The sequence below is a fragment of the Fukomys damarensis genome, unplaced genomic scaffold (assembly GCF_012274545.1).
Source record: "Fukomys damarensis isolate Sample0158 unplaced genomic scaffold, DMR_v1.0_HiC HiC_scaffold_1, whole genome shotgun sequence".
NCBI lineage: Eukaryota > Metazoa > Chordata > Mammalia > Rodentia > Bathyergidae > Fukomys > Fukomys damarensis.
The window spans coordinates 63,303,650-63,326,272 of record NW_022900913.1 but is presented as its reverse complement, the minus strand read 5'-3'; the positions used below and the strand labels follow the sequence as shown (position 1 = coordinate 63,326,272).

At 38.8% G+C, this 22,623-nt stretch overlaps 1 pseudogene; it reads left to right on the top strand.

The window, feature by feature from the left end:
• Positions 1–1,709: 1,709 nt before the first annotated feature.
• LOC104865819 lies at positions 1,710–4,580 on the top strand (annotated as a pseudogene).
• Positions 4,581–22,623: the final 18,043 nt, after the last annotated feature.

Below are 22,623 nucleotides of genomic sequence, written 5' to 3'. Positions count from 1 at the left end.
CAAGATTCTGCTTCTGTAAGAGTCCACTTGCTCTCTCCTGAGCCCTCCCCAACTGAAAGCATGGTTTAAAAGGAGAAATCAAACCACTTCCCATTGCTGAGTGAACTTTCTGGGCAACAGCCCCACCTCAGCCACAAGCTTTAATAACAGATCTAAATCTGGCACACAGTGCGGCACATCTTCATTGTTCTAACTTGCTCATCCATAATGAAAGAAGAAGAACAGAAGGAAAAAAAGAAAAGAAGGAGAAATGGAGGAGGAGGTATAAGAATTAGAGAGGAGGAGGAAATGGAAAAGGGGAAAGACGAAGAGGAGGAAGCAATGAAAACAACAAAAGCAACAACAGCAGGTACATTAATGGATATGCACCATAATGAATGGGAGAAAGAAGGACAAACAAATGTAGCTAAGGTAACACTTCCTCTTTCTTAGTAAGGAGTCAGTGAGTAATGTCTCATATTGAGAAAATGAAAAAACAGCACTATCGCGTATTATTTAGAGTTAGGGATATGACAACTATAAAAAACTAAAAAAAGAAAATTCAAAAACATACTTGGGCAAAAACTGCAAAAATAAATGTTTATAGTCAACAGCAATATGTCCTCTCCCTACACATAATCCCACTCCCCAGGAGAAAATGCTTTTAACTTGTTCTTCTGGAAATACTTCCATTCTTCTTAATAACATATACACATGATATGTGCTCTATTAAAATGCATTGATTTACTATTATAAAACAAAATTATTTAGTTCACCTAGGACACCTCAGTGTTATTTCTCTCTCTGTCATATGCTCAGAAGAATCTAATTTCTGAATCTCCAATATGGAAATCTAAGGAGAATGGACACTTTAATTTAATTGAAAGTTTATCTCCAATAAAGACCCTCAAGACATAACCTAGGCCATAGACCAAGCAGCATAGCTTTAAAAATATAAAAGAGATGATTGAATTCTGGTATGAGTTGATAGACAAAGAGCAAGAGCAATCAGGTGCCTTCCCCATTGTGAGACCCAATAAGATGAGATAACTCTACAAGAATTCATAATTGAATTGACCCAAAAAAGAAGAAAGCCATAGAGAGTATCATTAGCACATGCAAGTGAAGGTACATTTCTGAGACAAAAAAGGGAAAAAAAGGAGTAAACAAATATTTTTGTTTGAGAACAAAAAGAGGAAGTCGAAGCTCAAATTTGTATAGAGGGAAACAAAGGAATAATTCAAGGTCTATTTGAAACTGTAGTGCTAGTCACTTAAGCCATGCCCAATACCACAAATATGACTCAGATGAAAAATAAAATCTAAAAGAAAAAGTCTCTTCTCTTAGAAAATTAAACAAAATACTTGTGGAAAACTCAGCCAGCAATTGTGAGATTGAGTGTGGCATTTGGACAGATCTGCAGTTCCTGGCCCACTCTCCCTGAAGTAGAACCTAAGCAACAAGTACAGGTATATAAGAAAACCTGTGGAATACACTTAAATAAAGGGAGAAAAAAGAGAAAAACTAAGCCAGGAGGAAATAGAATTTCTTGAAGAATAAAGAACTTAAATTCAAAAGACAAAAGCTTACTTTTATATGTATCCCAAACAATTCAGTAAGATATAGCATCATTATAATGAGTATATACCATAAATAAAAGAAAAATTTAAAAAACAGAGCATAGTGCAATTAAACTCTTCTCAAAACTGATTTTTAAGAATTTAGCAGAAATGTTGAAGGAAAGTTTACAAAAATCTTTTGAAAAAATGGATCAGAAGGTAGTGTAACAGGAATGGGTGAAATAGGAGTCAGGTTTATATTAGACAGTAAGAAGAGCAGCCCCAAAATGGAGTCAGGAAGCCCAAAATGGAGTCTGCTGAGTCACAAGCCTCCAGAGAGCTTATAGAATTGTCTGCCAGGTGCCCATCAGAAATCTGGGAACAACTCAGAGTGGAATCAAGCAGGCTATTTGCTCAAGGGCGCATGCACCCTGCATGGACACTGCATGAACACTGCATAGACTTGCCCTGAAAATCATGTAGTCCGCTAGAGCGTAATCATATTGGTCACTCAAGGGCGCTATTTCCCTTCTAAATCTCTTAAAAATTCCTAAACAAACAGCTTTCTTAGTTATCCTACTTAAGGCCTATTCTTAACTAATATTCTCTACTTCCTTGCCTTTATATCCTTTAAATACTGTACACTTGCTCCCCCTACCTTCTCTATCAGCCATTTTATTCTTGGTCACTGTGGGACATGACCGGTTCGCTGGGACTAGAAAACATGAAAAAAACACTGGACAATAGAAAGGAACTCCCAGATCCTAGCTGATAAATCATAATTTTAGAAAGCAATAGCAAAATGATATGCACGGAGAGATATTAATAAAGAAAGCATAATGGAAAACTTTCCCAAACTACAGAAATGATTAAGTATTTGGAAGAAATGAACTAATGCTAAAGAAAAATATAAACACTGCATTGTGCTAATTTTAGACCATCATGTCTCTAGGAATCAATGATGAAACAAAGTGAGATGTTAGGCGGCCATAAAATTTCCTTCTCAGTCCTGAGTGCAACGAATTTTGAACCTGGAGTTTTACACTCACACAAAATATTAAGATGAGAGAGAGGGAGAGGGAAGGAGAAAGAGAGAGAGAGAGAGAGAGAGAGAGAGAAGTGAGAGATTTTAGATTTTAAATCTAGAAACCCCAAAAGGCTTAATTTACAAATTCCTGAGGTAATTTGAGGAGATACATATGAAATTAAACTGAATGGTAAGGTGAGAATAGTCATGGAATTTGGACTTCCGGTAGAAAATAAACTTTAGTCCCAAGATGAGAATTTTACCAGAGGGCAACATAGGGACCAGCATGTTCCATCAAGAGAAACAGATGACCATGAGAAGCGTTTCTCAGAAAAGAAAGACAAGTCTGAGAAATAGACCAATTGTTAAGCTCAGAGAAATGTCACCATGTACATTTGTTTTGGTTGGGAGGATAACTCTTATGATTAGGATGGAAAGCAGAATGGAGGTTTCTCAAAATTTTAAAATAAAATAGCCACCTGATCCAGCAATCCCACCACCACGTGTACAAAGGAAAAGAAATCAGGATCTCAAGAGATACTTGGAAGAGGAGGCGGCAGTTCACCTGGTAGTGAGCGGAAACCCTCTGGGTTGCCCTCGGCCCAGCTAAGGAGCTACTTTAGCCAGTTCTGGGAAAGGCATGGCTGGATTTCCTCTACCGGCATCAGCCAGAGCGGGTCCCTCCAGATGCCGGCACCTACTCTGCGGTGAAGTCCACCTACTCTGGCTCTGAGAGTCAAATTTTCGCCCAGGCTGCGGCCTCGGACGCCCGCTTCGTTTTCAAGCGGTATCCAGAGCCGCCCACGCAGCTGCATCATCACCTCGGTTCGGAGGCTGCTCAAACCCAGCAGCTTCTTCGCATTAACGACGGCCACTGGTGGGTAGATTCTCAGGGCACTTGGCTCCCGGGTCGGGTCGCTGTCTCCTTCGCAGACTTAGGCCGCCCACCGAGGCATCCGGCTTGGGCTCCTTTCTCTTTGAGACACGGAAGGAGCAGCAGAGTGGGAGATCTGAGAATGGAGCCTTCACCCTGGCCTGACCTGAGGCAACTGCCAGAGCTGAGCCCGCCAGTACTGATGCCCAGTGGGAACGCGGGGACTCCCCTGCGGATCTTCTGGGACTTGATCCCGCCTTGCCGCCTCCCGCCTGGTATCATCTCTCAGCTGCAGCTCCAGTTCCCTAAGACGGGCTCCTCCTGCAATGTTTCCTTCCAGCGCGAGGACTCAGAGTGGAGCCGGAGGAGCACGTGTGCATGACAGAGGGTGAGGAAATACCCCGGGGGGGAACCAGCCTGGTTGATCCACCTGAGGATGAGGGGGAAAAGGAAGAGGAAGAGGCCCACTCCGACAATGATGATGACTGAGGTGAGGAGAGGGAGCGACAGGAGGCATTGAGGATGTGACAGGGCAGAGGCAGAGCACCGCGCGGCTCCTGGAGGAGATGGCGCTGAGGTGGGAGAAGGGCGGCTCAAGCCTGGTGTTCTACACTGATGCCCAGTTCTGGCAAGAAGAAGAAGGAGACTTGGATAAACAGACAGCTGATGACTGATATATGGGCCTGAGTGTGTACTCCGACAGAGATGGAGGAGACAAAGACCCTCGACACTCAGTTCAAATGTGTCTGAAACAGAGGCTCCTGATGGCCAGGAAGAAAGCTCCATGATTGAACGCTGAGTGGGCAGCTTTGAGCGCTACACTAAGGACACTGGCCAGAAGGTGAAGCAGCTTCAGGGCTGGGCTGAGAGCCAGGGCCTAGGCAGCAGGTGCTCAGTGGTGCGGCAGTCTCTGGATGGTCATGGCCAGCACCCCAGTTGCAAGCATGGATTGGGGTATCACGGAGAGAAGCTACAGCCATTTGGACAACTGAAGAGGCCCCGTGGAACTGGCTTGGGGCTCATCTCCACCATCCACAATGAATCCCTACCCCAGGATCAAGGGGAGTCACTCCTCCACCACCAGTTACCCACCAGCATGAAGTTTCGAACAGACATGGCCTTTGTGAGAGGTTCCAGTTGATCCTCAGATCACCTCTCAAAACCTGATTGAGGGCTGAGGTTTCCCTGGCCAGCATCACACACAGCTACAGAATGGCAGCCCTCTGCCCAGGCCTTGCCCATTGCTGAAGTAGAAAGGAATCTGGGAGCAGCAATCTGTGTGGCCTGTTCAGAGTTCTTAGTTCTGAGCCTGCCTACTGGTTCTCTACCTCAAGGACATTTTTGGTTAAAAAAAAAAAAAAAAAAAAAAAAAAGCCCCTTTCCCTTTCCTTGGATATCCTGCCTTAATGACCTCTTCTTGGTCACCTAATCCTAGTCCCCATTTGGGTTTGGCCAGTACTTGAAAAGCTGCCTGAGGTCAAGCAGCAGCCTTCCTTGGGTGTCTCAAGGAGTTCACAATGAAAGCCAGGGTGAGGGGGAAAAAATCTAAAGAGATTTATGGCCCCATTAATAGAAGATCATGCATTGGGCCTTATACAATGTCTACCCTCACTGGCTGGATCTGGGCCATTGCCGGAGGTGACCCGAGGTCTGCAGCATAAGGGCAGAATGAAAGCATTTATGGCTGGTGAACAAAAGAGAGAGAGATACCTGTGCTCCCATGTTCACTTCTGTATGGGTGTAGCTCTATGGGAGCAATAAAGTGCCCACCAATGTATAAAAACAGTGGTATATACAGTGAAATGTGATTCATCCATGAGAAATGAGAAAGTCCTACCATCTGAGACACTTGAACAAACCTGGAAGACATTATGCTAAGTGAAATACACCAGGCATCGAAAGACATACACTATATGATCTCATTTACATGTGAAATCTAAAAAGTCGAACTTAGAGAAGCAGGGAGTAGGACAGTGGTTACTTCACACTGTAGAATGGGGCCAGTGAGGAGATGTTGGCACTAGGTACCAAGTTTTATTTACAAAATGAACAAGACCTGAGAATCTAACATATAGCATGGGTGCTGACAAATGTATTAATTTGATTGTAATAATCATCAAGCAGTGGGCATTTATGTCAAATCATCACATTGCACATATGAATATATTTATCAATTAAATATTTTTTAAAGATAAAGGAGAAGTTTCTGGAGAAAAACAGTCAAAACTATACAATAAAGTCTTAGCCCAAATACGAAGCAAAGTGAAATGTGGCATGAATTTACATGACTCCACACTTTATTTTAACAAGGAATCCCATCTTGAATCACACAGCATTTTTCTTTGAGTGGGGGTGTAGTCACTGATACAGAATTTCATTTCGGTCTTTCTGAATCTTCTACCTTATTTGGGTTATAATGAATGTTTTTACATAATCAGAATTTTGAACATTCCATTTGTTGATTTTCTTTTTAACTTTTAAAATTCAACTAGAGGCAAACCATAGAAGAATTACCTGTGGCTACCTGACTGAGTGGGACTATAAGTAACCTCGAAGATATGAGAAGCAGTACAGTATAGGGCAGAGAGGAAGAAAGGATAGAAAATATAAGAGCATGGTGAGATAATTTCTTTTTCTAATTTTCTAGAGGACATGGACAATTTTATTTATTTTTATTTGTTTTTATTGAGTTTATTGGTACAGTCTAGGTCTACAATACAGTTACATTCATTACTGGGATCCTGTACCTTCACGAGACAGTTCTTGGTTCTCATTTTTTGCCCTTGTCCTTGCCCGCCCTTCACCCTGCCGGTCCTTCACCCCCTCCTCTCCTCCCTATTTCAAGGACAATATTTAAAAGTAATGAAATAAAAAAATTCATTTAAAATGGTACAAAAGAGGGAAGAAGAGTTACAGCCATTGTGTAAGGAATTAAAGTTTCATCCCTCAGAGAGAGGACCCAGGAAATATTTGGAAAACTCAAGAAATATTGACACAATCCTTCCATTTTTATGGAGATACTCACAAAAATGGAATGCAGTGATGACCAAGAATGTTTTCCTCTCAGCACTAGGTCCCAGAGATAGGAGTCAAAGTTCGTTTTGTGCCCTTCGTTCTCTTGCTTTTTGTAAAGCCTTGTTTATGTGTTATATCATTTTATTATGTAAAAGTGTTTCTCAACTAAAGCAAATCATACAAGTTATCCCTTCAGTGAAGCCTTGGAGGTGGTGCCATGGATCAGTGGTTGGGCAACATTTGATTTCCTCACTTTATGACTTTAGGGAAATCATATTTCCTGTGAACCTCAGTCCTCTCCACAAATACAAGGTAATTTTTATCCACCTTATAGAGATTCGGTGAGAATTACTTAAGACAGTGAGTGACAATGTACTTTATACTATCTAAAATAGCATCGGGGTATTTGCTAAAATTAAAGGATAAGATAGAAAAAATATTGATAATATCTTAAAGACTCCGTTAAAGAAATGAGTATAATTTATAATGTGGAGAAGAACAAAAGGAATGTGAACATGGTCATATGATCATATAAAGGTCTCCTGATGTGCTGCCATTAGAGAAATAATCAAGCTAAAAGTTTGGAATATCCACTCTGTGCACAAGAGTAGGGGATAGCCATGTTCTCCAGTAACACCATCTTGGATTCAAATTACATATAGTATAAAATAGGGGTCCAAATCTATGGTTTTGTCTGGGACTATTCAATTGTCAGGTTGTTAAGAAACCTATTCTCATCATTTTATCCAAAACCTATTGGCCATAGATGTCCCACTTTATTTCTGTACCCAAATCCTATTCCACTGATCTGTATGTCTACCTCTATGCCAGTACACATTGTCTTTTGTATGACTCCTTTGTAACTTTTGAAAATCCAAGTAGTCATCCTCCTACATTCCCCCCACCAAGATTGAGTTAGCTATTCTGAGCCTCTTGGAATTCTTTATAAAATGTAGAGTCAGCTTCTTGACTTCTACAAAAAAAAAAAAAAAAAAATCAGCTGAGATTCTTATAGTGATTACAGTGGATCTGTGGAACGATCTGGGGGCTACTGATATCTTAATATTAAGTCTTTTGATTCATGAACATGGGATATTTTTCCATTCTTTTAGATCATTTTAATTTATTTCAACAATATGTTATAGGTCTCAAGACACATGTTTTACTTATTTAACTTATTCTTGAGTATTTTATTCTTTTTGAAGTTAGTGTAGACAAAATATTTTTCATACTTTCATTTTTAGATCATTCTTTTCCAGTTTATAGAAATACTGTTGGTTTTATGTAATGAGATCATATCCAATTATCATAGTTACTTCATTTATTAGTTCTAATACTTTTAAATGTATTCTTTAGAATTTTCTACATTAAAGATCATATCACCTTTGAGCAGAGATATGATTATTTCTTCTTTTCCACTCAGAATAACTTTTATTTCTTTTTTCTTTCCAGTGTTTTCAGATTGACTCTATATGTGGCACCACTTGAATACTCAGCCATGAAGGCAACTGGCTTTGCCTTTATTTTGTGCTGATGCTAAGCCTAGAGGTCAGCAAGATAAATGCTCAGAATCTTCCCAGGTCTTTTCTGAGTACGCACTCTGTGGTAGGCCTAAACTTGCTACACTCGGATGATTTTTCTTTTGCTAATTTCCCAGAGCAACTCTTTCCATAATGTTTCCTTCCAAGCTTTCTACATGTCCTTATTTTTTGTTAACATCAATCTTTTTTGTTTGTTTGTTATTATTGTACCCTGGATTGAACTCAGGCCCTTGTGCTTGCAAAGCAGGCAGCGAAAGCACTGAGCCACGACCCTGGTTTTAACATCAGTCTTTTGCTTCAGATGGCTTTGGCTTTCTCATTTGCTTTACAACATAGTTGTTCAAACTTCAGCTTGCCTGGGCCACGAGGAATTATCTTGGATCACTATAAAATATATAATATAGTTCATGTATACAATTAATAAAACTATATATATATATATATATGTGTGTGTGTGTGTGTGTGTGTGTGTGTGTGTGTGTGTACTTTTACTTACTCTTTTGCAAAATAGCACATGACCAAGTGTAGAAATTAAACAAGAAAATTCACATGTCTGCTTAATAATAACAAAATCCTGTCTGTAGCAGTACGGATAATCATTGCAGTTTACAACCCAGGTGGCACAAAAACCTGGTACACACTCGCTTGGATTCAGCTGTGTGGCTGGCACATGAGGCGGAGATCTCACTACGCTGCACCCTCCCCACACAGCCTTCAGAAATGCCTCCTCGCAGGTATCCCAGAATTCCCCTTCTTTACTTCAGTTTTGAGAGTTTAGGATTGTATTTTCAAAAGCACACACACGAATCACTTCGTTTTCTTTTTTTAAATACAGTGGTACCTCGGTTCACAAACTTAATTCTTTCCACAGTTCTGGTCACAACCTAAACTAGATAAGAACAGAATCAAATTCATTGCTTAGGTTCCATGTTGACCTCTTGTTGAATTTGGTTTGTGACTAGAATCATGGAAAGAATTAAGTTCATGAACCAAGGTACCACTGTATGTCCCCTTTAGAATTTTGAAGAACCAAAGGCAAAACCTATATACAGTATTTTTTAAAAAGCTCTGTAGTCATGATAAGCAATCAGGATTGAGAAAACACTGATTTGAATGTCTGTATTATTATATAAAAAGACTGAAAGAGTTGTATGAAATAATATTCTACAGGTCTTACATGCCTCAGTCTTACATATGCATAAACTATCATCTGTTGTCTGAATATAGTTTGACACCAATGAATACCATGATAAGTGAATTTGTCCATTTTGCCATTTATCCCAGCTCAGAGGCAATGAGTCATTCTTCCAAGATCAACCAGCTCAGAAGTGAGAGATGTGTTTGATATCAAGCCCACTTTTCTGAGTTCTTCTTCATAGCACCAGATACTATCTTTGTTATTGTTCTGCCCATACAGTTTTCTCAACCCTCATTCCCAACACTCCTACGAGTAACACTCTTTGGAAACCCACATCCTTTAACTTTTCTATATTTTAGGGCAATGATCTAGTCATAAATTCATGTCTTTCTCTATCCAGTGCAAATATTATGATTCAACACACCAAAACACAAGCTAACCGACATCTATAAAGGTTCTCCCCCTTTGTTTAACTAAGATCCTCTCCTGCTCTTAAAATCTTCCTCCCTGGATCAACACCATCTTTCCTTCCCTGGTTATCTCTCTGGATGTCTGCAGACTGCTAGAGCAAACCAAACATGGTGTGAATTGCTGTCTGTAGGCTCCCTCCTCGTCCCGAGCTGTGCCATTCAGCATCAAGCTGTTTTTTGTGCACTGCCCTCTGCCTGGCACTTCAGAACTTCTCTCAATTTCCTGTCGCTTTGCACCTATCATCAGACCTCTGTCGCAATTGTTCCACTGAAACCACTCCTGTTATATATATAAGGGTTCCCTAATATCCAAATCCAGTGAATTGGTTTAGTGCCAGGCCTTAGATGACCTCTGTGTGGAACTTGTTACTAGACTGTTCCTTCATCTTGAAATTGTTCTTTCTCTTATGTTATTTTCAACTGGTTATTTCCGTCTTAGTAATTTTTGTTCAAGTTTCTCATCCTCTTGACCATAGCGGAGCGATGTTTTCTGAGGTATTACTAGGGTTTTGTCTTGAATCTCTTCTTCTTCCGCTGTACAGCCTCTCTCAGAAATATTACCCACTACTTTGACATTAAACATCCCGTACACGCCAAGACAACTGACCTGTGTCACTGGAGCTGTGAGGGAGTCCAAGGATTTGGGAACTGATCAAGGAACAACATGACCACTGGGGGGCAGTAACATACGCTATTTTGGGGTCAAGCCTTCGAGGGGTTTTCAGATGGTGGACAAGTTCCTCAAAGTAGGAGGTCCTGGTGAAAGAGGGCAAAGAATCTCTAAGGAAGAGGGTGTCTAAGAAGTACTTATGTGTTCAGGTGCTGTGGCAGCAGCCCCGCCGGGAGTCTCCGGGTCACAGAGCTCCAAAGGACAGCAGCAATTTCAGGTATTTATTCCGTGGGGTTTTTCTTATCTACTAGCTGATGTTGAGTGCTTTTTTGAGGAGTATGCAAAAACAGGCAAGCTCTCACTGGATAGAAATCTGTTTGTTTGGGCTATATTTAACACAACCGCATTCGTGAAAATTTGAGTTTGACACTCAGGTTTTTGAGCTAATGAATTTCAGCCTGCTGTGAAGAAATACATAACCTGAAGGCCATCTTTGGCTGAATTATGTCACAGTAGCTCAGACTTCTGGATGAACCCAAGGAATCTGAAAACTAAACCCAATATTTTTCTACTAAATGTAATTTCATTTTCATTTTATTTTATTGTATCCCAGTGAGAGGGATACAATGTATTGTGTGTCACTAAAGCTGAAGTGGCCCACCTTCCTGATTTATAGGCACACTAATCCCTGATAACTTTATTAACTGTATCTTCTTTACATCATAGCCTTCGTCTCTTGTACACCATTTCTATCATCAGTGCCTTAGACTGACTCAATGACTGTCCAAGTCTTTCCTTACCCTCTTCTCCCTACTCTTGCTATAGCCTGCTGTATCCTTTTACTACCATCACAATAATTTTCTAAAACTCAAATTATGATGATGTCATTTTGTTGTGTCTGGGGGTGTACACTGCAAGTCTGCTTCAGAGCCAACCACGTTTGTAAACTCTGCAACCAGTGATGAACTAGTGAAACAAAGTTTCAAAGAGAAAACATTTTATTTGAAAAGAGGACAAAGTGAAAGATAGACAACTACTCCAAAAAGTAGAGGGCACTGGAATGGTAAACTCCATGAGTCTTTGTCCTCAGCTTCCTTGTATCATGCTTCAGGGAACATTCCCCCGACCAGGTTGATACCTAGAACTTGTTGCAAACCCATTGGCTCTCAGGATTGTCATAGACGGGTCTCTGGCCACTGAACCCTAACTCCCATACCATCAATATATGTGCAGTTCCTAAGTGGTCCACATGTCTTTGTCAGGGACTTATCTCTGGAATTTATAGGTTGATTAGGAGGAGCCTTACACACAAGGCAATTTAAAGTTGGTGATTAAGGGGATTCCTGTTATCTAGTGCAGCAATACAGTGACCCTAGTATTATAGTTAATTAGACATCCTGGAGGCAGTAAGATAGGGCTGGCCCTTGAGAAGCCAACATGGAAGACAATCAGGAGCCAATATAGAGAACAATCAAGACACAAATGCTGAGGGCCAACATTGCAAAAGAGAAATTACTACACCCTCCTGCTTCCCCTGAGGGTGAATAGTAGTGATTGATATTTTAAATAGGTATCAGTCACCTGAACTGGGGGGCCAAGGTCTTAAGCCAGCTTTTCCAGGAAATATTCCTGGTCCACCCTTACTGAAAATCCTTGTACGCTTGCTCTGTGACTTGTTCCCCCATTTGACCCCCATTTAATAAATATTACCTGGGTGACTGTACTTGTAATTTTATTGGTTGGTCATGGTTTTGCCCCACCTCATGCCCACCTTGTAATTTTCTATTGGGTCTTACAGTTTTACCCCACTTAAAACCCATCTCAGTTCCTGGCTTTGCTCCATAAATATCCCTTGGGAAATAGGGTGAGGGGGCAAACCACTTTCCAGTCCCTCTTCTATCTCTCTTAAACAGAAGCTTTCTTTCAATAAATTTTTTCCTATTCTTAACCTCCATTGTTCCTAGAATTCATTCTTTGATTTTAGAGAACATGAACTTGCATTTCAAATATCTAGCAGGTTTTGGAGTTACATCTTTTCCCTGTACATCACTAGCACATACATGTGTGTGTGGGGGGGTGTATTTTTATATACTAAGTAAGAATTCTCTTTGAAGTGGCTGCCCCTTGTCTCCTTTGCATTTTGTTGAAAGTGGGTAGGGTCAGCTAACTTGGTATGCCTGACTTTCTCATGCTGTATTTATCAGCTCTCTCTTGTCTTGTTAATTGCTTCTTTAGTAAACTTTTAACTAAAGCCCAATGAAGCCCTAATTTTATATGTATAATTTTTTTCCTGACTATAGATTGCTTTCCCCTACAATTTGAATAAGACTCCTTTTTAACTCTTCTTGATGTAGAACAGGCTTTGGCAAACAATGACCTACAGGGTAAATTTGATCTTCTGCCTGTTTTTATAAATAAAGTTTTATTAGAATGACAACATTTTCATCCATTCATGTGTTGTTTATTTTTTTCTCTCTCTCATTGAGTTTATTGGTAAGTTTTAGGTATACAGTACAGTTACATTCATTATTGGGATCTTGTACCTCTACATGGCAGGTCTTGGTTCTCATTTTTTTCCCTTGTCCCTTCCCTCCCTATTGTTTAATGACTGTTCTCATCCTGCTACTGCAGAGCTAAATAGTTGCAAAAGAGTCCGTATCTTCTCACAAAGTCAAAAACATTTACCATCTGGCCATTTACATTGCAAGTTTGCCAACTCTGTTGTGACTGCTAAGTTCAGAAGCTTGGATGACATACAGGACCTTCATTTTACAGACTTGGTTTTGTTGTATACCATATTTGATTGTGGCCATATGACATTACTGCTCATTCAAGAGTACCATGATGCTTTTGCTTGCATTGCGCCTTCAGCTCTTTATGCACAGTGTGTATTTCACCTACTTATCCATTTCTCAATCACTATGCATTTTTAAGATCCAAGGGATACCTATTCTGTAAAGCATTTCCCAAGTCACTCTGCCAAAATAGTCTTTCTCCCTCATTGTAATGGCATTGAGGATAGCACTAGTTGTTTTTCTATTTTTTCATGTTTAAAAATTATTTCAGCCTACCTGTACTATACTCAGGTAACAGTTTAAGCAAGCATTCATATCAATATTTCCAACTATATTCTCTCAATTTAGGAAGCACTCACCAATGCTTTGAGATGTCTAATACATGTCTGACTGTTGATATTTTGAATCGAATTGTCTTTTATATCCTTTTTAAGTTTTAGGGATTTTTTAATCTCTGGGGAATTTTTTCCATTGAGTTTCTTAGTACATTAAGGTAAATAATATAGTTACATTCATAATTGGGATCTTGTACCATTACATGATGTATCTTGGTTCCTATTTTTTCACTGGGGAATTTTTAATTAATTGCATGTTTAGGTTTCCCAAAATTTCTGCTTGTAAAGTACAGTTGTTCATGCCCTCCTTTAATCCTCCCACCCACCCACATAGTTTTTCCTATCGTAAAAGATGGTTTAGCTACTTAACTTATAAGTAAGTCATAAAGAGACAGGCAGAGGAGAGAGTCAGCTGGCTATAAAGCACATAACATATACACCAAGTTAAGAGCTAATTCAAGCCCCATAGCTAGTTAGCTTAGAAATGTAAAAGCAAGCACAAGAAAAATGATAAAGAATAAGAACTCTAATTCTCAGGAAAATATTTAGGTACCGTACTCTAAGGTAGTTAATAACTCCTCCCTACCTCCAGGCTGGAGCAAAATTACTGGATCTTGTGGTAAGCTAAGCAGATGTTTAGCTTTGCAAAGAAATGGCCAAACCATCTCTCAAGAGAGTATGTATCATTCGAGTAAGAGTTCTGGTTGCTCCATAACTTCACTGGTATTTGGTGTTGCCAATGTTTAGATTTGTGCCATTCCAGTAAGTATAGTGTGTTTCATTATTTCAATTTGCATTTCCCTAATAACAAATGATGCTGAGTATCTTTCCACAGGCATATTGGCCATTGGTGTATCTTCTTTGGTAAACTATCTGCTCATACATTTTTTCCATTTTTGAATGGCTTGTTTTCTTTCTTACCTTTGAGTTTTATCAGTAATCTTTTACTATTCTTATAATTTTCATCATTGACATTGCTAATCACGGGATCACTAATCATGGGATCAACATGTATGCATGCTTAGCAAATGTCAGGTAATACTTTCAAGCATTATTTTAAGTAATCTTCATAATACTCCTCATTTTATCTACTTACATCCATGAATAAGTGACTCAGAGAGGTTCAATGACTGAGATCACAGAATGAGTGTGGAAAAGGGTACAAATTGCAGCCCATTTCTTTGAGTCTACAGAATTAAACCCTTAGCTGCTGTTCAATAGCTCTCCCCTTTTTCCTCTCAGTTGTGTGACAGGCTTGTGTCTTCTGGTTAAACTGGTTAAACATCCAGCAAGGAAAAAAAAATCAAAACATCCAGCAGGGTAGGAGTCTAATGATGAATTAATATATCAATAGTTACTAACTAAATCTGATCAGAAATAAGTCAAAAACATCTGACTCTAAACAGAAAGCAAAAAAAGCTTGGGAAACATCTTACTGATTCTACTTAAGACACACTACTTTGCATGGCATATTTTTACATTTTAGACAAACTGAATTTTCTCCCACAGCGAAATAGACAAAAATGCAAGGTGTAAGGTTTTTTTTTTCCCCCTTTCCAAGTTACTAATGGGCCAATTAGCAATTTCTAATTTGGCCTGCACTCCCTGTCATCTAAGTCAATTACTAATCCAAATAATGCAATCATCATAATCCATTTAGCACATGCAGGGCTTTTTCCCTTAGGGACACATGTACATCTGTGGACATTAAGGTGACACATAGAAACCATGCACATTATACAAATGTTATGAAAAAAATGAAAATAATACAGTTTATTAAACTCAGCAGAGTTCATAGTTTATACTAATGCTGGTGATTAAAATTCTATTTATTGGAGTGAACACATTTCCAGGCCAGCCCTGCAACTCTTCTAACCTCTTTCATTTTATCCTCTGGCTACTCCTTGCAGTCTTACATGATTATTAAAATTCCACTCCCTGAAATGAAAATCAAATCACCTTCAGCTGATTTAGGAATCCAAGAGTGGGGATCAAGCATCAGAAAGAACTCCGCATTCTGGGAGCCTGAGACAAGAGGATTGCAAATTGTAGCCCAGCCTGGGAAACAGAAAGTTGGTGAGATGTTGTACAAAAATAAAATTTCAAAACAGAATTGGGCTGTAGCTCAGTGTGAAGGCCCTAGGTTAACCTCTAGCAATCTGACTCCCCCAAAAAAGTTAAAGGGAGAATTTTCCAATCTTCCCCTCCTGTCGTTTCTGACCACTACCACCCCCACCCCTCCCCACTCCACTAGGCCTGTGCTTGGAAAGCAGTGGTCATTGAGGGGCTGGAAGCACCTCTCCATCCCACTCAGATTTCTCTCCCCCCTTTCTCTCTCTCTCTCTCTCTCTCTCTCTCTCTCTCTCTCTCTCTCTCTCCTCTCTTTCTTTCATTCCCTCCAGGCTACAAGCCTACTAGTTGATACTATGGATAACCAGGGAGGAGGGTGTCTTCCCCCCTTTTCAGTACATCCATCATTGACACCCAGAACTATGATAAACCAATCACTGGACTAATCTAATATCACGACTCATACTGTCTTCAACTATGCTCTCTTCTTTACTCTCCCCCCTTCAACCTAGCCTCTTTCTTTTTTCTGAATATACATCCATGTAATTTTATTATTCAAAATCATCTGCTGCTACCCTATCTGAGAAAACAGACAGGGAATAATATGAAAAGGACATGATAAAACTAACACGAGAAATTGGCAACGATTCTGAAATTCCAGGCCGAGCTTGGAGTGCTCATCTCTGATCTAGTGTCTTTGGCAGCTCAGTCTTATGCACAGATGACCTTTGGTTCTGTGTCTTCATTTAGGACTACTGTTCTTCTAAGCTCCTCTTATCCAGACATCAGCACTTTCCCAGCCCTCACTGTACTCAATAAAAGACACTATCCATTCATCACAGGCAGTATTAAGACACTAAGACACTGATCTTGTTTCAGCCTCTGCATTACTTCCATTCCACGTGAGGAAGCCAAGGTTCAAATACCTTAGCATTTGCTTCCAAAGTACAGAACACAGCCACAGCTTTCTGACTCCTGAATTCACCTTGTTTATTTCATTACCCTTTCTCTCCAGAAACTGGAATATTAGATAGAGGGAACAGCATTCAGTTGTTCTCTCATCGTAAGTGGGGCATTTCTTCCGTGACCAAGCTAATAATTTAGACACTCCCCGCTAGACCCAAGATGCTTTTCCCAGACATAAAAAAGAATGAAGGACTTGCACTCTTGTTGAATTCTATTTCAGTAAGGGAATCAAGTCATCTCCTCATCTACATTACGGGACAGAAAAATCTCTAAGGTCCCATGCCCTAGATCAAACATCTCCGCAGAAGCAAACCTTTGCCTAATACATCTCTCTCTATATAGCACACTCTGTGCGGAGCACATAAAGAATGCTGGCTGCCTAGCAGATGCTCAAGCATTTTTATTAAAATGCTGAGCTGAACTATTCACATCTATAGCTTGAGGATGCTACATTTCATCATTTTCACAGTCAATAATAATAAAAACTAGAAAACATATCCCAAATTTAAGTGGCATCTAATTTAATGCAGACTTTATGGAACATATCAAATAAATTCTCTAATTAATTTATCTTCCAGCCTGTTGGTTAGTAAACAAAGAAATATTGAGGAAATGGAGGTCTTTATTGAATTGTCTAAAATTATAAAATTCTATAATAAAGATTCAAATCCATGACTTGGTTTCCTTTTAATCCTTTTAGCTTAACAAATAGAACTTTATTACCCTGCCTCTAGGGAGCATTATTAGCAAAGAAATAGAGACAAAAATGAAAATATGTTTCATAGTGCCTTATATTACTTTTGATGATAGCAGGATAAACTCACAAATTTTTCTTGAAATTCAAAAGATGAAATACAGAGGTTTGTTCTTGCTACTAAAGTGTCTACTGAAACATTCTTTCCAAGTTAAAAACTGAATTGGCCACCATTTAGGGGACAATTAGCTCTCTCCTGGTATGTCAGTCAGATTTTCTGATGCTGAGACAAAATACCTAACACCTCAACCTAAAGGAGGAGAGGTTCTTTTAGCTCACAGTTTCAGAGGATTCAGTCCATAGTTTCCTGGCTCCAAAATAAAAACATCATGGCAGAAAGGAAGGGAGAGGAAAGTTGTTCAATTCACAGCATCTGGGAAGCAGGGAACAGAGGAACTGTACCAAGAAAGAGGGGTATTATATGTAGTTCCCCAAATCACACCTCATAACCTACCCAGACACACCTAGAAGTGTGCCCTACTAATCTCCTAGGCTTCTCACAAGCTAATCAAATATGAAAATCAGTATTTACTGTCACATGTGAACCTCGCATGGTGGCTCACACCTACAATCCCAGCACTCTGGGAGGCAAGAGGCAGGAGGATCACAAGTTCAACCCAGCCTGGGCAATTTAGCAACTTAATGACACTCTATCTCAAAACAAAAAATCACAGAAAGGGCCTGGATTCCATCCCAAGTTTTTTAAAAAAGTTTTTTTGTTTAAAGCAATCACAGAAAATGCAAACACAAAACTCCTATTATAGAAGGGTCTTACATAATTTTACAGGATGTACTGAATTCCTACTCATATTTTATGCCAGAGTAACCAGAAAAGTACTGGCAACAAAAGGTACAGATGACCCAGTTGTCAGAATTTCTAAGTACATCCCTAGTAGTAAATTGCAGAATAATTTCAATATTGGCATTTAAGGCAATAAGTTTGTATTTTAAATTTTCCAATTAAAATAAAGAAATACTTTGCTTAAGATTCTGCCTTTTATTTCTCTCTAAAGATTTTCACATCTGCTATAGTTTAAAGCTTGCTTTATACTTTAAAGTATAAAGTTTATAAAGCTGTACAGTGGTGTCAACACATAGACTTCTTGGCTTCCAGAAAATACTTTTCAGCCCTTATCTTTGCTGGAGATGAAAGGACAACATAATTACCTGTCTCAGACACATTTGTTCACCCCTTCATGTCTACCCTGTCTGAGGCAGGCTGCCCAGCTCCCACTGCTGTGGAGCCAAGTTGACCAGGGTGGCAGAAAGCGCTGAGCTTATCAAGGGCCCTGCTGCCCCTCCATCATTAGTGCAGGCATGGTTCCCATTACTAAGTTCACTGTGAGCAGAGCTATGGGCTACAGCCAACCTGATCCCATGGCTGGAGTTCGTGTGGGCAGCTCAGACCATCAATCCAGAGAAATCACAGTGGAACTAAATTTTGGAAAGGCTAATGCAGCCAAGTTCCCGTGTGCTTTCGATGCCCTGATGGGAGCGACCAGCCTCAAGGCTCAATCAAGAGGGGACTAATGAGATAATTTCATCAGGCAGGATATGCACACAACTTATGAACATGCACCTATGTATTTCAGAGATATAATGTCTTTTTATAATTTATTTTCTTCACCCAAACTACCATTAGTCAGTTGACATTTCTACCACATAATTTTGAATTTCTGTTATATTCCACCATATAGATGTGTCTCTGTGTTTAACCAATCTCAATATTTGATCCTTTGCATATTTCTAGTTGAGGGTTATTGTTAAATGCTCTGAGGAACAGAATTGGGGGAACTGTTTGCACGTATTTCCACATAATTTCCATAGATAAAATTTTTAGAAGTGGAATTACTCACAAGAAGGACATAAATATATTTAGCCAATTATTGACATGATAAAAGTTGGCACTCATGAGACAAAATGATAATACCGGATTAAAGAAAACTGAGAGGGCTGGGGCTTGCTTTAGTTCAGTGGCTCTGCCACCTGTCTCGCAAGCAAGGACTCAAGTTTGATTCCCGGTACCACAAAAAAGAAAAAGAAAAAGAAAAGACAGAAAACTGAGACTTTGGAATCTAGATAATCTTGGAATCAACAGGATTTTCTTTGAATCTTGGTGAGATTGAACAAAATTTTATAAATTCATTGAGCATTTACATTTCATATTTTGTTCATTATCTAATTGAAGCTATTAATTTTTCATTAGATTTTAATATTAATTGCTTCATAAAGACTATAAAACTTAAAAACAAGTCTGTTTTCCAATATTTTACAATAATATTTTTTCAGTTTCTGATTTGTTTCAAACATTAATGGTCTATTTGGCTCTGTAGATTTTTATATGACCAAATATGTCAATAATTCATATATGACATATTTTCTTCCTTTAATTTTAGGCTTAGAAATTCCTCTACAACCAAGGCATCACATAAGCAAATGTATTAGGTCTATGTTTCACACAAAACTTATCTGTCAATAGATAACTTTTTGTATGACATACTCATATAATGACTCTATCCAAACAGACCAGCATTTTTAGAATTCATAAACATGAGATATCTACAGATTTATTTACTTATGAAGCAAATGAGTGTTCAGATTTGTGCTATATAGTTCCCTATTCATTTCCTGTTAGGTTTGTACCCTACAGAAAGAGTGGAGGAAGGGAGAGGTGAGGGATTTTTAACACACACACACACACACACACACACACACACACACATATTCTCCCTTTATCAATAAGGGATCTTCTGCTCACTACTCCTTATTGTTAGCTTAGTTTTGATTCTGATTTAATGACTATGAGAACAACTCTAGATCAAAAGGAAAACTTATTTAGAGAAAAACAAATGCTATGCTTCTTGACTCCATTGGATTCTATAAAGATAAGATAGAAAAGGAAGGTGAAAACGGATCTATCATTGCCTTCACTGAAAGACAAAGATGATGGCAGGGAGCTAGAGAAGCTGCTTCAGGCTGAATGTTTATATCCCCTCAAAATCCATATGTTGAAACCGAATCACAAATACAATATATAACCTCATAAATTGGATTAGTGCCCTGATAAAAGAGGCCCCCCAGAGCTCCTGTCCCTTCTCTTATGTGAGAACATGGCAAAAGCTGGCCATCTGTAAACTAGGAAGTAGGACTTTACTGACAGTGAATCTTCCAGCACTTGATTTTGGACATCCTATCCTCCAGACCCATAAGAAATAATTGTTTGTTTTTGCAGACTGAGTGTCACTCTATATATCATATTTTGTTACAGCAGCTTGACTAGGTAAGACAGATGCAGTAGTTTTAAAATATATAGGGAAATATAAGGAATTCCATAAAGTGTGACACCAGCAGCCTGGTTTGTTCCACACTTTCCCAGGATAAGGCCTTCATGCAATCAGTGCACATGGTACGATCCCATACTATAGCAGCTGGGTGAAACTGAAGCAGTTCCCACAGCCCAAGTCATATGAGGTGCTCAGGTGTGTCCCTGGTTCCATGAGGAAACATGGAGATACTAAAAATCCTCCAGAGTAGGACTTTCAGACCAGAAGAAGCAAAGGTTCTAAGACTTTACTCCCCATCGAGACTGGAAACAGAGGTAAGTAGTAGTGAAGGTTGATGAATGACAGTGGATTATAATGTCACATCTCCTCAAAAAGCCAGATGAACCAATGATGCCACAGAAATCACAACAATCATCCATCTTGGTTGGTCAATCCATGGCAGTCACACAAAATGATCCAAAGAATATCGTACAGTTTTAAGGAACCCACTTCTTCCATATTACAAAGTCACATCATTTAAATCACCCCCACTCCATGCTACTAGGGTGAAAAGACAAGTACAAGATAATCACTTACCTGAATCAGCCAAACAGGGACTAATTTTCGTAAAAGGTAGGAAAAGACTGAAAATTTTGAATAAATATATTTATTCCTTCTCTATAGTCTTACTTCCCACCCATTATCCTGGGTGAAATGAAGGGGGTTTATGTAGAAAATCAGGACAGTTGGAATAAACACTAAATAGATTTATGCATCTCCATTAATGGTATTACCTTTGCTATCCTGACATGCACACACACAAATCCACACATGCATGTGTCCATGTGCTAACACACACTTTTCCTTCCTTTTTATTTTTCCAGTTGTTTTATAATGATAACACATTACATTTTCTTGGAAGAGAAGAAACATTCATTTTGAAAGCTTAAATAGTCATCTTGAAAATTCCCAAGTAGCTATATATTGCAATATGCTTCAAAAGCAATTGGACATTTTTACTTAAAACATTGCTTCTATGTGTTTATTTGCAAACCTACTTGACAAATCTGAGTTTAATAAATATAAGCATTCTTGCTTCTTCATCTGCCATTATTTATTATTCATATATCTAAGAAGGGTTTCTCAAAACTTTTCCATCTGAAAACTGTATTTCAGAAATGATTTGGACAAAAGAAGAGAGGTATAAGTATTTACTTTACACCTGGGTGTGATCTAATTCTATTTTTAAGAGAACATATAAGCAAGCCTGTGGCTGTTGAAAAACACAACTAAAACTTAATAAATTACTTCAAGGGACTTGAAAATACATACAAAACAATTTTTCAAGTCTCATTTGAGCCATCCCTTAATGTTTTTGTTTCATTGGAATGAGATTCAAAATTGTCTTCAGATATGAATAAGAATAAAAATAAGAAGGTAGTTAAAGTTCTCCCATTTATTAAGCACTTACTACATATGTTCCAGGCACTTCAAATACCTTTCAGACACAATTTTTCCAATAACCCCTCAAGAAGCAGTGATACTCACTCATATTTTAACAGATTAACAAATTAGGACTCAGAAATATGAATTAGCTCCCTCAGGCCTACACCTGCAGAAGAGCAGAACTGCATTCAGTCTTCAGTGCTCTAAAGCCAGAGCCTATATTTTCCCTTCTGCTTTTGTCTTTGGAATACAATCAAGTTTATGTAACAGTGAAATCAGAAATTGGGGTGCACAGTAACTGGAGGCCATTTTCACATCTTACCTTTGCCAAGTGTTTGTCAGATTCTTCTAAGCAAGTGATCTGCCACACACTTCAAGACACAAAAGTTGTGATGAAGATTAAGTGACTTTCACTTTTCTCTTCTGTATAAAAAGATGACATTATTTTACAGAGTGTGTTCAGGGCTTCATTAGATATTTAATTAGCTATATTATAAAATACTATCTTAAATGATAAATGATAAGATTTTATTAGGTAATATATGGATAGTACAATGGTTTCTAAATACAAAAAGCTCTGAATACAAATAATTATGGCAATTATTGCTTTTATACATTTAAATTATTTCAATTTCAAACCAGTGCACAGCTGTTCTATAATACTAGCCTTTCAGAAGCTGAGCAAAAAATAATGAATGTTCACTTCTTGGTCAAGTGTCACTTCTTGGTAAGTGCACAGATGATTATAAACAAGTGCACATTGCTGTAATGGAGGTCTTGC